Here is a 12,739-nt window from a genome sequence, read left to right as displayed (position 1 = left end):
CTGCTGATTTTGTAGTGGAATTATCCAATTATTTCATGAATTCACTAATACAGAGGAACACTGGCTGCTGCCCTTTTTGGACAGAGAACCATCGGCACATTTTACGGTCTGAAAACCACCACTTGTTGGATTTCTGTATCCACTCTCTTTTCATTAATTACGTTGGGATATTCCACGTTTCGTTCCGCCTGTGTTGTACTTTGAGGAAACTGGGGTTGAATTAAACCAATCCTCCTGGTAACTCATTATGTCCAACTCCACAGGATGGACCCGCACACATGATGCAAGGCACATGTAATAATGCAAGTTAGCTCTAGTAATCTTCTTACACACAGAAAAATATATATATATAAATCTGTACTGCGAGTCAGCAGCAGAGACGAGGGCTGTGTTGAGAAATCCAGCGTCATGTTCAATCTATGAAGAAAGATTAGTTGTACAGTTGAAACGCTAATGTAAATATTTCATCTGGAGCGGGTTGTTGGACACTTGATCATAAAATCAAAGAACACTCTCTAAAATCGTGATGTGGAAGTTTCTTGTTCAAACATGGAATACGAGCTGTTCTGTTTTAGTTGGAATCAAAGGATAAAGCTCCTACAATGAGGCCATTAAAAGGAGTATTAAAAATCTAATGCTGAGCGCTTTTTTTCACCCTCATAAGGGGAACATTGGGATGGAGTTTATGCCTCAATACAAAGTGTGTGAAGCCTTTTGGAAGACTGGACAAAGTGATAGCTATTTTGGTACAATGGATCATGAACAGCGTTAATTTTTCTGTATTTCGTCTTAATTTTAGTCAAAGACATAGAGTATTTTTGCTGCATATCCTCTACACTGGATACTGAAGTCTGCAATTGGTCACTTTCATCAAGTTTGTTTGTGAAGAACATTTAGTCCAATTAAAACCGTTATTATAAAGCGTGAGTTGTTTTTCCTATAATTGCAGAGAAATGTTGCATGGACTTTAATGTTTGGTAAAAAGCTAAATCTTACACTCAGAACAGCTACCGCACTTTGTGTAAGAATATGGAATTCCGTTTGAAGCATGCAAAAACACAAGCTCCACTTTAAAAGGGTCAGCAGTTTGGGACTTTCACACAGGACCCTCCCGCTGTGAGGTGAGAGTCCTAACCACATTGCCACCAGCTTGATTTAAAGCCACGCGCCAGATCATTCAAGTTTCTACATCATTCTGTCACAAGAGCAAATCAACAAAGAAGCAACACCATGGAGACAAATGTGATGTCCCGCTCCCAGTGAAGTTACGAGTCACCTTTGATGTTTCATGATGTATTTTTCACCAGTAAGTGAGTACTTTATTTGACGATAACGCATTCACGCTGCTGTGACTTAGCACGCTGCTACTGTGGGCCAAGCTAGCATGTTTTTGGAAATCAGGGAAAGCCGACTAGCTGCCTTCAGTGCTCCTCTGAAACGGTGCACCATCGGTTTTGGACAGAGTGCCAGAGGGACAGCTGATGGAGACCAGCGCGGGGCGGATGAATTCAACGAACATTTTTCAACCGGTTTGATTCTCCCCCCACTCCCTCCTCTTCACACGTCTCCAGCCCAGTGGACACTGCCCCCCTTCCCCGACCACCTTCACCTGCCTCCAGCCCCCCTGCACCCACGTCTCCAGCCCCCACCATACGGACTTCCTCTAGAACCTGCCCCACCCCCGGCAGTCCACCCCCACACCAGTCCCCCCCTCACTCCCCCCTCTCCATCACACCGGACCAGGTGAGGAGAGAGCTGAGGCAACTGAAACGGGGGAAAGCTGCAGGACCAGATGGCATCAGTCCCAGGCTAGTGAGGACCTGCACAGACCAGCTCTCCGAGGTCCTCTGCCGCATCTACAACCTAAGCCTCAGCCTGGAGAAGGTCCCCGTCCTGTGGAAGACCTCCTGTCTGATCCCGGTTCCTAAAACAGCGCACGCCAGTGAACCGGCCCACTACAGACCAGTCGCCCTGACCTCCCACCTGATGAAGACGATGGAGCGGCTCATCCTCACCCACCTCCGCTCTGTGGTAAGCCCCACCCTTGATCCGCTGCAGTTTGCCTACAGACCCAACATCGGAGTAGAGGACGCTGTCATCTACCTGTCGGAGCGGGCGCTCACGCACCTGGAGCACGCCGGGAACGCTGTGAGGGTCATGTTCTTTGACTTCTCCAGTGCCTTCAACACCATCAGGCCGGCGCTGCTGCGGGGGAAGCTGGAGGACACGGGAGTGGATGAACATCTCACTGCATGGACCATCAGCTACCTCACGGACCGACCACAGTATGTGCGGCTGCGCAGCTGTGAGTCTGAGGTGGTCGTCTGCAGCACCGGGGCCCCTCAGGGCACCGTCCTCTCACCGTTTCTCTTCACCATCTACACATGGGACTTCACATACAACACGGACAGTTGTCATCTCCAGAAGTTCTCCGACGACTCCGCCATCGTGGGCTGTGTGGGAACGACCTGGAGTACCGGTCAGTCATCATAGACTTTGTGGCCTGGTGTGAGCGCAACCACCTGTGCTTGAACATCAGTAAGACGAAGGAGATGATCGACTTCACGAGGAAGCCACTACCGCACACACCGCTGAACATCCAGGGGGAGGACATTGAGGAGGTGGACAGTTTCAAGTACCTGGGTGTTCACCTCAACAATAAACTGGACTGGTCCCACAACACCAACTCCCTGTACAAGAAGCGCCAAAGTCGCCTCCACCTTCTGAGGAGACTGAGGTCGTTCGGAGTGAGCAGGTCTCTGCTCAGGACTTTTTATGACTCTGTGGTAGCCTCTGCTCTCCACTACGCTGCTGTGTGCTGGGCCCCGGGCAGCACAGAGCGGGACAAGAACAGACTGAACAAGCTGGTCAGGAGGGCCAGCTCCGTCCTGGGCTGCCCCCTGGACTCTGTGGAGGAGGTGAGGGACAGGAGGGTGTTAGCCAAGCTCACCTCCATCATGGACAACACCTCCCACCCACTGCACGGGACTGTAGAAGAGCTGAGCAGCTCTCTCAGTGGCAGACTGAGACACCCTCAGTGCAGGACGGAGTGCTACCGCAAAGCCTTCATCCCCACTGCTGTCAGACTATACAATAAGACTGTTAAGTAACATGTGAAATAATCTCTGTATCAGCTGCACTTTATTAACTCTGAGTGATCTTCTTGAACGCCGACTGTAACAAGTGATTTCTCCTTTGTGAGATCAATAAAGGTTTATCTTATCTTATCTCGTGGGTTTGTTTCAGAGCGTGGTGTCCTACACTGGTCAGCTCCTCCACCTCCTCCTTCCTCTTCCTCCTGCGCAGCTCCATCTGCTCCACAACAATCTGTCACCATCTTATCCTCGTTAGTCCCTTTTTTGTTTCCTGTAGCACCTCTTGTGATGCCTCCACTGTGCTGCAGGTGTGGGAGGCTTTAAGTCTCAAATGCTGTTACTATAACAAACAAAACAAATCTGGGTCCTCAGGAGGGGGAAGCAGTGCTTCACCAACTGCTGACCTCAACTGGGGATGTCGTCGGACGGTGGAAGGAGTACTTCGAGGACCTCCTCAATCCCGTCGTCACATCTTCCAATGAGGAAGCAGAGGCTGGGGACTCGGGGGTGGGCTCGTCCATCACCAAAGCTGAAGTCACCGAGGTGGTGAGAAAGCTCCTCGGTGGCAGGGCTCCGGGGGTGGATGAGATTCACCCTGAGTACCTTAAGTCTCTGGATGTTGTAGGACTGTCTTGGCTGACACGTCTCTGCAACATCGCGTGGCGGTCGGGGACAGTGCCCCTGGATTGGCAAACCGGGGTGGTGGTCCCTCTCTTTAAAAAGGGGGATCGGAGGGTGTGTTCCAATTACAGAGGAATCACCCTCCTTAGCCTCCCCGGCAAGGTCTACTCCAGGGTGCTGGAGAGGAGGATCCGGCCGATGGTTGAACCTCGGATCCAGGAGGAACAATGCGGTTTTCGTCCTGGTCGTGGCACACTGGACCAGCTCTACACCCTTCGTCGGGTGCTTGAGGGTTCGTGGGAGTTCGCCCAACCAGTCCACATGTGTTTTGTGGATCTGGAGAAAGCGTTCGACCTCGTCCCTCGTGGTGCCCTGTGGGGGGTGCTCCGGGAGTATGGGGTCCGGGGCCCTCTGTTAAGGGCTGTCCGTTCCCTGTATGACCGCAGCAGGAGCTTGGTTCGCATTGCCGGTAGTAAGTCAGACCTGTTCCCAGTGCGTGTTGGTCTCCGCCAGGGCTGCCCTTTGTCACCGGTTCTGTTCATTACTTTTATGGACAGAATTTCTAGGCGCAGCCAGGGGCCGGAGGGTGTCCGGTTTGGGAGCCTCAGGATCTCATCTCTGCTGTTTGCGGATGATGTTGTTCTGATGGCTCCAACGAACCAGGACCTTCAGCACGCTCTGGGGCGGTTTGCAGCCGAGTGTGTAGCGGCCGGGATGAGAATCAGCACCTCCAAATCCGAGGCCATGGTTCTCCACCGGAAAAAGGTGGCTTCCCCTCTACAGGTCGGTGGGGAGTCCTTACCTCAAGTGGAGGAGTTCAAGTATCTCCGTGTCTTGTTCACGAGTGAGGGACAGATGCAGCGTGAGATCGACAGACGGATCGGTGCGGCGTCAGCAGTGATGCGGTCGCTGTATCCGTCTGTCGTGGTGAAGAGGGAGCTGAGTCGGAGGGCAAAGTTCTCGATTTACCGATCGATCTACGTTCCCACCCTCACCTATGGTCATGAGATTTGGGTAATGACCGAAAGGACAAGATCGCGAATACAAGCGACCGAAATGAGTTTCCTTCGCAGGGTGGCTGGGCGCACCCTCCGAGATCGGGTGAGGAGCTCAGTTACCCGGGAGGAGCTCGGAGTAGAGTCGCTGCTCCTTCACGTCGAAAGGAGCCAGCTGAGGTGGCTCGGGCATCTGTTCCGGATGCCTCCTGGTCGCCTCCCGCGGGAGGTGTTCCAGGCATGTCCTAGTGGGACAAGGCCTCGTGGAAGGCCAAGGACACGGTGGTGGGACTATGTCTCCGAGCTGGCCTGGTGTCGCCTCGGGGTCCCCCCAGAACAGCTGGAGGAGGTGTGTGTGGATCGGGAAGTTTGGGCATCTCTGCTGAGACTGCTGCCCCCGCGACCCGGCCCCGGATAAAGCGGAAGAAAATGGATGGATGGATGGATGGGTCCTTCAAGGCTAGTATGGACTTTTTGAAAAAATCCACTGAACCTCACAAAAACACAACAAAGATGTTCAAAGGTGAAACAATCTTTAACATAAAAATTGCAAATGCAGTTCGCAGAAAAAGGCAAAAAACACCTTTGTACCAAGAGCCTTCATGCGGTCTCGTAATTATGGTACCACTTGTCAAGTAGAAAATTGCACATGAAAGCTGCCTTTTCCACTGGGATACCGAGATACTCGAGTTCCCGAGATGAGCTAACCCTCGACCTTTCAACTCGATAGAGCAGCGATATGTTTTCATGTCTTTTAGCTGGATGTTATGAAGCCTACTATACACAATTTTAATGTCATCTCGTTTTCCACTTTGCCTTATGTAAAAAAAAAGTTACATTTATTGTGTTTTATGAAGCAGATGTAGGTCAGTGGTGTGTAGACAACTTTATTTACGCGTTTTTAATGTGTTACTTTGCCGCGACACATAACACATGAACACAAGGACTATGTTTGCACGCAGTCAATAACCCTTTCAGAACTGGAATATTAGCAATAAGCTGGTTGTGCATGGCCATATACTGCACCACCAAAAGGGAATATGCTCATATCTGTTCATTATCCGCCGTGCTGGTTCTGCTGTTGTTGTCGTCTTTGGATACAGGAAGAAGAAGCGGTAATTACGTGTATTTGCACATAGTTGATTACAGGAGTAACTCTGCTCACGCATGTAAACAGGTTATTCCAAATGTTTCAGAAACTGTAATATTGACCATGACCCGAATATTGACAGGATGTACAGTAAACATTGTCAATGTACTCGTAATTTCCAGTTCACAAATTGAAAAGATCCTCGTTACAAAGGCACATGAAGGCCACATAAATGACTGTGGTGAATTCCCTTTTCTTTGTGAACTGGTAGCATGATTTTGCGTTTAAAACAGTAGCTGAAAGCACGATTTTGTCCTTTTATAAATTTGAAAGAATACCACACTTTTTCTTGACAGCCCGCGTTCAACTTTTGAAATCTGTCTTGTTAGCTTAGCAGACGACAAGCCCAAATGCCTTTTAAGAGACAAAAAAAAGGCGTTCAAATTAGGCCCGTCGGTCAGTAAGCCATCATATGCTTAAAATAGTGCCATAGATCCCCTCGAAAATCCATTCAATCAGAGCACACAAAAGAGCTTTCAAATTACACAGGGAATAGCTGCTGCAATTTAGCATTCAAGTACAAGACCATATTGGTGTTTAAACCAATCCATTCGTATCGCACAGACTTTAATGTGGACTTTCTTTGGCTAAGTGCACTTGTTCTGTCTGTTGATTATGTAAGAGCGCAGCCCCCGGCAGCCGACCTGTGCCATGCTCCTTATTTTATGTTGGTCAGATAAGCAGAGAGGGGAGACTGGAGGGTATCCTGCCGGAAAGGGAGATAGTTACACTGACAGCAAAGCACTTCTAAAGCTTGTTCTCCGGCTCCGCTCCCTACACTCAACTTTTGGGGATGATGCCACGCACCTTATTTAAGTTGGAGGAACTCTTCTGAAAAAGGCTGTCTCTTTTTTTTAAAGGTTACACCAAGAAAGTTGTCTGTCGAAAGAGAAGGCACAGCTACCTCTAGTAGGTATTTAAAATAATGATGTATAAGCTAAGTATAAGCAAAAAATATATGGGTCTAGGCTTCTTGGCTTGGCAGTGGCTCAGTTTGATCCCCTGTTGTCACCAGCGCATACTGTTGTTGTGTTGCTATAGTGCTATATCGACCAACTAATGCACTTCGCCCTCAAAATGCAGAACTGCTGGTGACACCTAGACTCTCTAAAAGCACAGTAGGAAGTAGAGCCTTTAGCTTCCGGCCTCCGGTTTAATGGAATCAACTTCAAGCTCATGTTAGAGACAGGCACAGCATTTAGACTATTTAAGACTAGGCTCAAAATGTTTCTCTACAAAACAGCCTACAGTCAAGTCAGCTAGTTACAGGTCTAGGTTCAGCAACACTATATGCCCAAAGGTTGAGATCAGCTGACGACCTGAACATCCTGAATAACCAGGTTATTCCATCAATGGATTTCTTCTTCCCTGATGGCACCGAGATGACAATCACATTGTAAAAGAGCAGTTCATGGTGCATGAGATGGATTGGCCTCCACAGAATACAGATCTATACCCCATTGAGAATCTTTGGGATGCGCTGGAGAAGGCTTTGCACAGTGGTCACACTCTCCCATCATCTGTACAAGATCTTGGTGAAAAAGGAAAGCAATATGCCCCCGTTTATTGCCAGCTGTCAAAGCTAAAGGTGTCCAATCAAATATTGCAGCGTGTGACCCTTTTTTATGGCAACTTCTTTTTTTTGTTCAAGCAGTGCATTGCACAATATTTGCTTCGCCTGTAGTCTGTTCATTGCTATGCATGCCTTGCTGCTGGCCACTCAAGTGATGTCTGACCAAACTCTCCAAAGTCTGACTGACCAATGAACCCCCAGACATAACAGCCTCGACACCCTTAACTTATGACTGGAAGAAACCCACCCAGACAGGAGGAGAGCATACAAACCCCACACAAAAAGGTACCCGGCTCGTGAATAGAAGAAGATTCAGTGTATTATTTAACCTGTATTATAGTTTCTCATAATTTATTTGCATTCGTCCACATTTATGATGTTGTATGTCAAAGCTGATGCCGATGACAATTTACTCCATGGAGACAGTAAAGTTATCCTTATCTTTAATGAACTTCTCAACAAACCTTACCAACAGTGTGACTAAAGTTTTCCCTATCAGAATTAAACATTCTGGTTCGCGGCACAATGCAACATGTACATCTATGGAAGCAGATAATGATCATTCACTGAACAGATGGAATTTCTAAATAAGCTTTGCACTTTTGCTATAAATGAAACTGTGCTCCGATAATGCATTCAGAAAAGTGCCGCTTCGCCCATGGGGAAATCGTTATGACGTTGTTGAGTATTTCAGGGCAAACAATATGAGAAATCACTGAGCTAAAGACTCCACACTGGTGTTTACATCCAGCGCCGCTCAAAGGCTCAATTTAGACTAATGCTAATTACACTTCATTTAGCTGCCACAGATAATTTGGTTTGAAGGCTGGCTGAGTCACTTCTCTGTCAAATTGCATAGGCCTATACTGTTCACCTGGGTTTAGAGACATTGTATGCACTGTATGTGATGCAGTCAGAGTGTAAAAACTCAACATAAAGGATCAAAACAGTCGAGGAGGACGTGTAGAATGTATTTATGAATACAATATTGTGTTAAGGTCAGAAGTTAAACCATCAGGCAGTGCAGACAGGGCCGATGGACCCATTACTGCACAAGCCTTTTATACGAGTAAGCGTTGCTTCGGCCACGTTGCTTCCCCAACAGCGTTTGTGGATGCAACTATTTGGGATAGGGCAAAAATAAAAATAGTGAAAGGAAACATTTAGGAGGATGTTGCGCATGTTAAGACAAACACGTGGTGGTCAGAATGACAAGCCTGTGTTCAATAATGACTTAAAAGGAGAGTAAGCAACTTCCAGAGTCTGCCCCAATTAAATTACAGTCTATGGGTCAAACACAATGTTACTCAATTATGTAGGCCTTTTAGAGTATTTATACGGTGGTGGTGTTTGAATTTGGAGGACAGTGGTTCCCAAAGTCGGGGTCGGGACCCCTCGGGGTGTCCCGAGGCCTTGGATCCCCAGATATATTTTTGAGTGTGAAACAGCCTACATTTGTGAAATCCATTTAATTGTTCAAACTAAATACTTATTATGAAAATGTTTTTCTGCCCTAAAGTACCATAAGAGGCAATAGCTTTATATAATGTGGGTCCCGAGTTGTTTATGTGTAAATTCTTGGGGTTGCGGCCAAAAAAGTTTGGGAATCCCTATGTGTGTTCTGAATAGAGTCAAGTTGCAAAGCTCTGAGGATATATAGTACATATACACAATATGAATTGTAATAACTAAGGAGTACCAAGTGGCATACAATAAGTGAATTTTGCATTTACTCTCTGTTGGTAAGCCACTTATGTTGCCATAGCTGCCCTAATGACTAATGACAGAAGTGTGGCTGCCAATCGTACAAATCGTTCAAAAGGGTCTGGAACTTTGCAAACAGCCAATCAAATCTCGAAAGGGTCGATCCAATCACAAGACCAGAAACTTTTTCTTCAATGCACTTAACAAGAATGTTCCAGCGTAAATGTTGATGCTTCTCAAAGAGTATGTTTTCTTCTTGTCGTGGTCTATTGAAAGATCTTTTGTCCCGTTCCAAATGTACATTGATTGAAAAATCCATGACACATTCTTGTTGAATTCTCCAACTTTTGAAAAACTGTAGTTCATTCACATTTGTCCAGTGCTAATGAAGGCAAAGGGGATGTTTAAGGGTAGTGGATAGATGTCCCAACTGAGATTCTGCCATTGTGTAATCGATAAGGAATACTTGACAATTTTCTCAACAAAGTAACATACATTTTCTTGGGAAATACAATTAGCAGCAATTACAGTCACGCTTCTATAACATCATGAATCATGTGCAGTTGAGCCCATACCTCCACTATTGTCTAACCACGACTCTACTCGCCGCCATAAAATATTCATCACAAATCGTACGTAACATTCCATTCTTATTTTGAGAGAGGCAGGAGCCCAGCAGGGAGCCACCGGTTCAGGCGTGCGAGAGAGACAGCGTGCTGCATACAGTAGCATCCCCGACCTCTACACAAGTCAGCTGAGAAGCCAGTGATTAGCACAACAAAGGTTCCCACCCTCTCGGCGCACATGCACGGGAGCTGGCATATGTTTTGGTCCTGGAGAGCAGCGCGCAGCATGGTGGCTATACCTCATGACAGGTGATGAGCTGGGAGTGCAAGGCCTCGTGCTCCTCTACTTCCATGAGAGCCGGGCCGCAGAGTTCAATCGATATGCAGTTTACATTCGACAAGGTTTTCCATTAAAAAAACAGTCACACTAAGGATAGAGACGAACGATAAGTCAGCTCAAGTATATAACTACTGCACCGTAAGTCAGACGTAGATCGATGAAGACAAAATGGGTGCCTGAACAAGTCTTTTTTTTTTTTTTTTCTCTTCTTTTTAAGTGGTCACAATAGATTGACAATCCTCACATTACTGTATAGCTCCCGGCTCCTTCTCCTTGTACGTTTTCATTTCCCTTCGAGGGCTACGTCATGGGATCAACCAGATCGCCAACAGCTGTTTGACTAAAAACTAAAACAACGGGCTACAAAAAGCTCTCAACCTCCTATACAACACGACTTTCAACTGGACGCTGTACAAACATAACCCGAGTGGCTGCACATAAGTCAAACTGCTGTGTTATGCTGATTTTCGGACCCTTTAGCTTGGAGGGCAGAAAGAACCAGATCTTAAGGGGACAGGAGGAGGATCTGAGTCCATGTTGGCCATGTTGCTCTCAGACTAAGCACAGAAGACCCAAATGCTTGGCTCAACAGGTCTCCATTAAAGTGCTCACACAGGAAGATGTATCCAAAGGGCTCAGCAAAAATGTTCACCGCTCACGGCCCCCTCACACAAGAAAACCTTGAAAGTAATTGATCCTGGAGCGTCCTGGAGACCACTGTGATGGAAAGTAAAGACGTTATGCTGACCACCCAGCCGCTGGGTCACTACAAGGTCAAATACCAACTTTTTTTTTTTCACGTGTTGCACAATGCACCTTTAAGAGGTTAACAAAATGGTTTGATTACTTGTTTGAGGACATTGAAATGAGACGCCCCCCTCACCTTGGCTACGAAGGTGAGGTAGCAGCTCATATTGAAGCATGGGCGATAGTGATTCATACAAGCTTAATAAACCTCTTTACGTGCCACAGAAGGCTAGTATTAATTAACTCCCAAGGGGCAGGATTATCCACCCACCACCAATTGCTCACACTACATTAGGACAGGCAAAGTGGGTGATGTGTCATGCCAAAGAACACAAAAATGCGTACTAGCCTGAGTTGTGATCAAATGGCTGACTTTTGAACCCAAGGCTGAACGCTCCAGGCACCTTATCCATTGTCTCTTACAACAGAGAATTTGCAAATGTCATTAAAAGTTGGCTCTCAAACAAACCAAGCTTCGTCATCATTACCAAGGAACTGGACTGTGTTCTTGTGAAAACCAAGAGTGTTCAAGTTATTTGAACCAGTTCTCTCCTTTTCTAGTCTGCAATAAAAGCAGACCAGCAGAGTGCAGAGCTATTGGGCTCATGTGAAAGAATTCACAAGAAAAACAGTGGAAGAATAACCAAAAATACCCCAAATATTGAAACAGACACATTAAACACATAGTAAACCTATATCTTAAAGGGCCTATATCATGCAAAATCGACTTTTTGGAGCTTTTAGCCAGGTTGTTATGCTATTTCCTTATCAAAAATACCCCCAGAGTGGTTTTTGGCTTCATTCACGCAGTTCTCAGTAATCCTCCTGAATCCTGCTCTCTGAGCAGCTGCTCCACCCTCTGCTGGAAAACGACTGAGTTGTGACACTTTACGTCATAGTGTCAAACAGGAAGAGCACAACTTCTGTAATGTAATGCCTTACGGCCAGATCTTATTTTACAAAACAGCTTTAAAAAATAAATAAATAAATAAAGGAAGCGCTTCCAGGTCAGGGCTGAAGACAAACACAAAACAAACGCACCCCTGAGCATCTGAACAGACGTCATGTTTGCACTGAAGGATGTGAAGATGGAGCTCTTTCTAAACTATTCTGGACACACCTGTTCTTTATTCTTACCTAACGATAATGTCGCGGAGAAAAGTGTGTTTGGCTACGAGAGGTGCAGGACTTTTTTCAACCTTCCTAAAGAAGAGGCCACTCGCCAGAAGTTGGAATTTCTTTCCGGGATTCGGCGACTATCACCAAAATAGTGTTTTTCTGTGACTGTCTCTTGATGGATGTTTGGTGAATCTTCTCAAAGTGGATTAACTTTTATAACCATCACGAATCCCCAATGTGATGGAGAGGCCAGGACAGAGCGGTGGTGAGTCAAAACGCGTGTTAGCTTGTGTGTTAGCTTGTGTGTCCATTTATGAAGCTGTGTTGCAGATGTCAACTCCTTATGAAGCAACTTCACTTATTGCTGTGATATTTATATTTATTTTACTGCTAATAATGCATGGGGAGATCAGCTCGGAGAGAGGGGGTGGAGTTAACTGAATCGAAGCGTCTTGTCTTCCGGGTTTGCAAAATACCCCCAGAAAATACTTATATTTCTCACAAAAAATAGTTCTCCATAGCGGTAGAGGTACAATAGATCATATAAATGCCTATACTTTACTTTGGGATGGCTAAAATAGCATGATACAGATCCTTTAATTGAGATGTTTTCTTCATATTTGCTGCAGTGGTGGTCCGTATCTTTTCAGAACGTATAAAGCGAGTTCATACACATTGTTGAAAAGTTAACTTGGGGGATTCACATGCATCACATGCTGAGATGAAGCGCTTTGTGCGAAAAGCCTCCTGGAGACATTAACAGCACCGAAGGCGGCTAGTTATGGCTCTTTGCGGTAAATTGATTTGAAAGTTTGAAAAGGTGTGAATA

This window comes from Gobius niger (assembly GCF_951799975.1).
Source record: "Gobius niger genome assembly, chromosome: 3".
In the NCBI taxonomy this organism is placed as follows: domain Eukaryota; kingdom Metazoa; phylum Chordata; class Actinopteri; order Gobiiformes; family Gobiidae; genus Gobius; species Gobius niger.
This window is presented reverse-complemented; position numbering follows the sequence as displayed.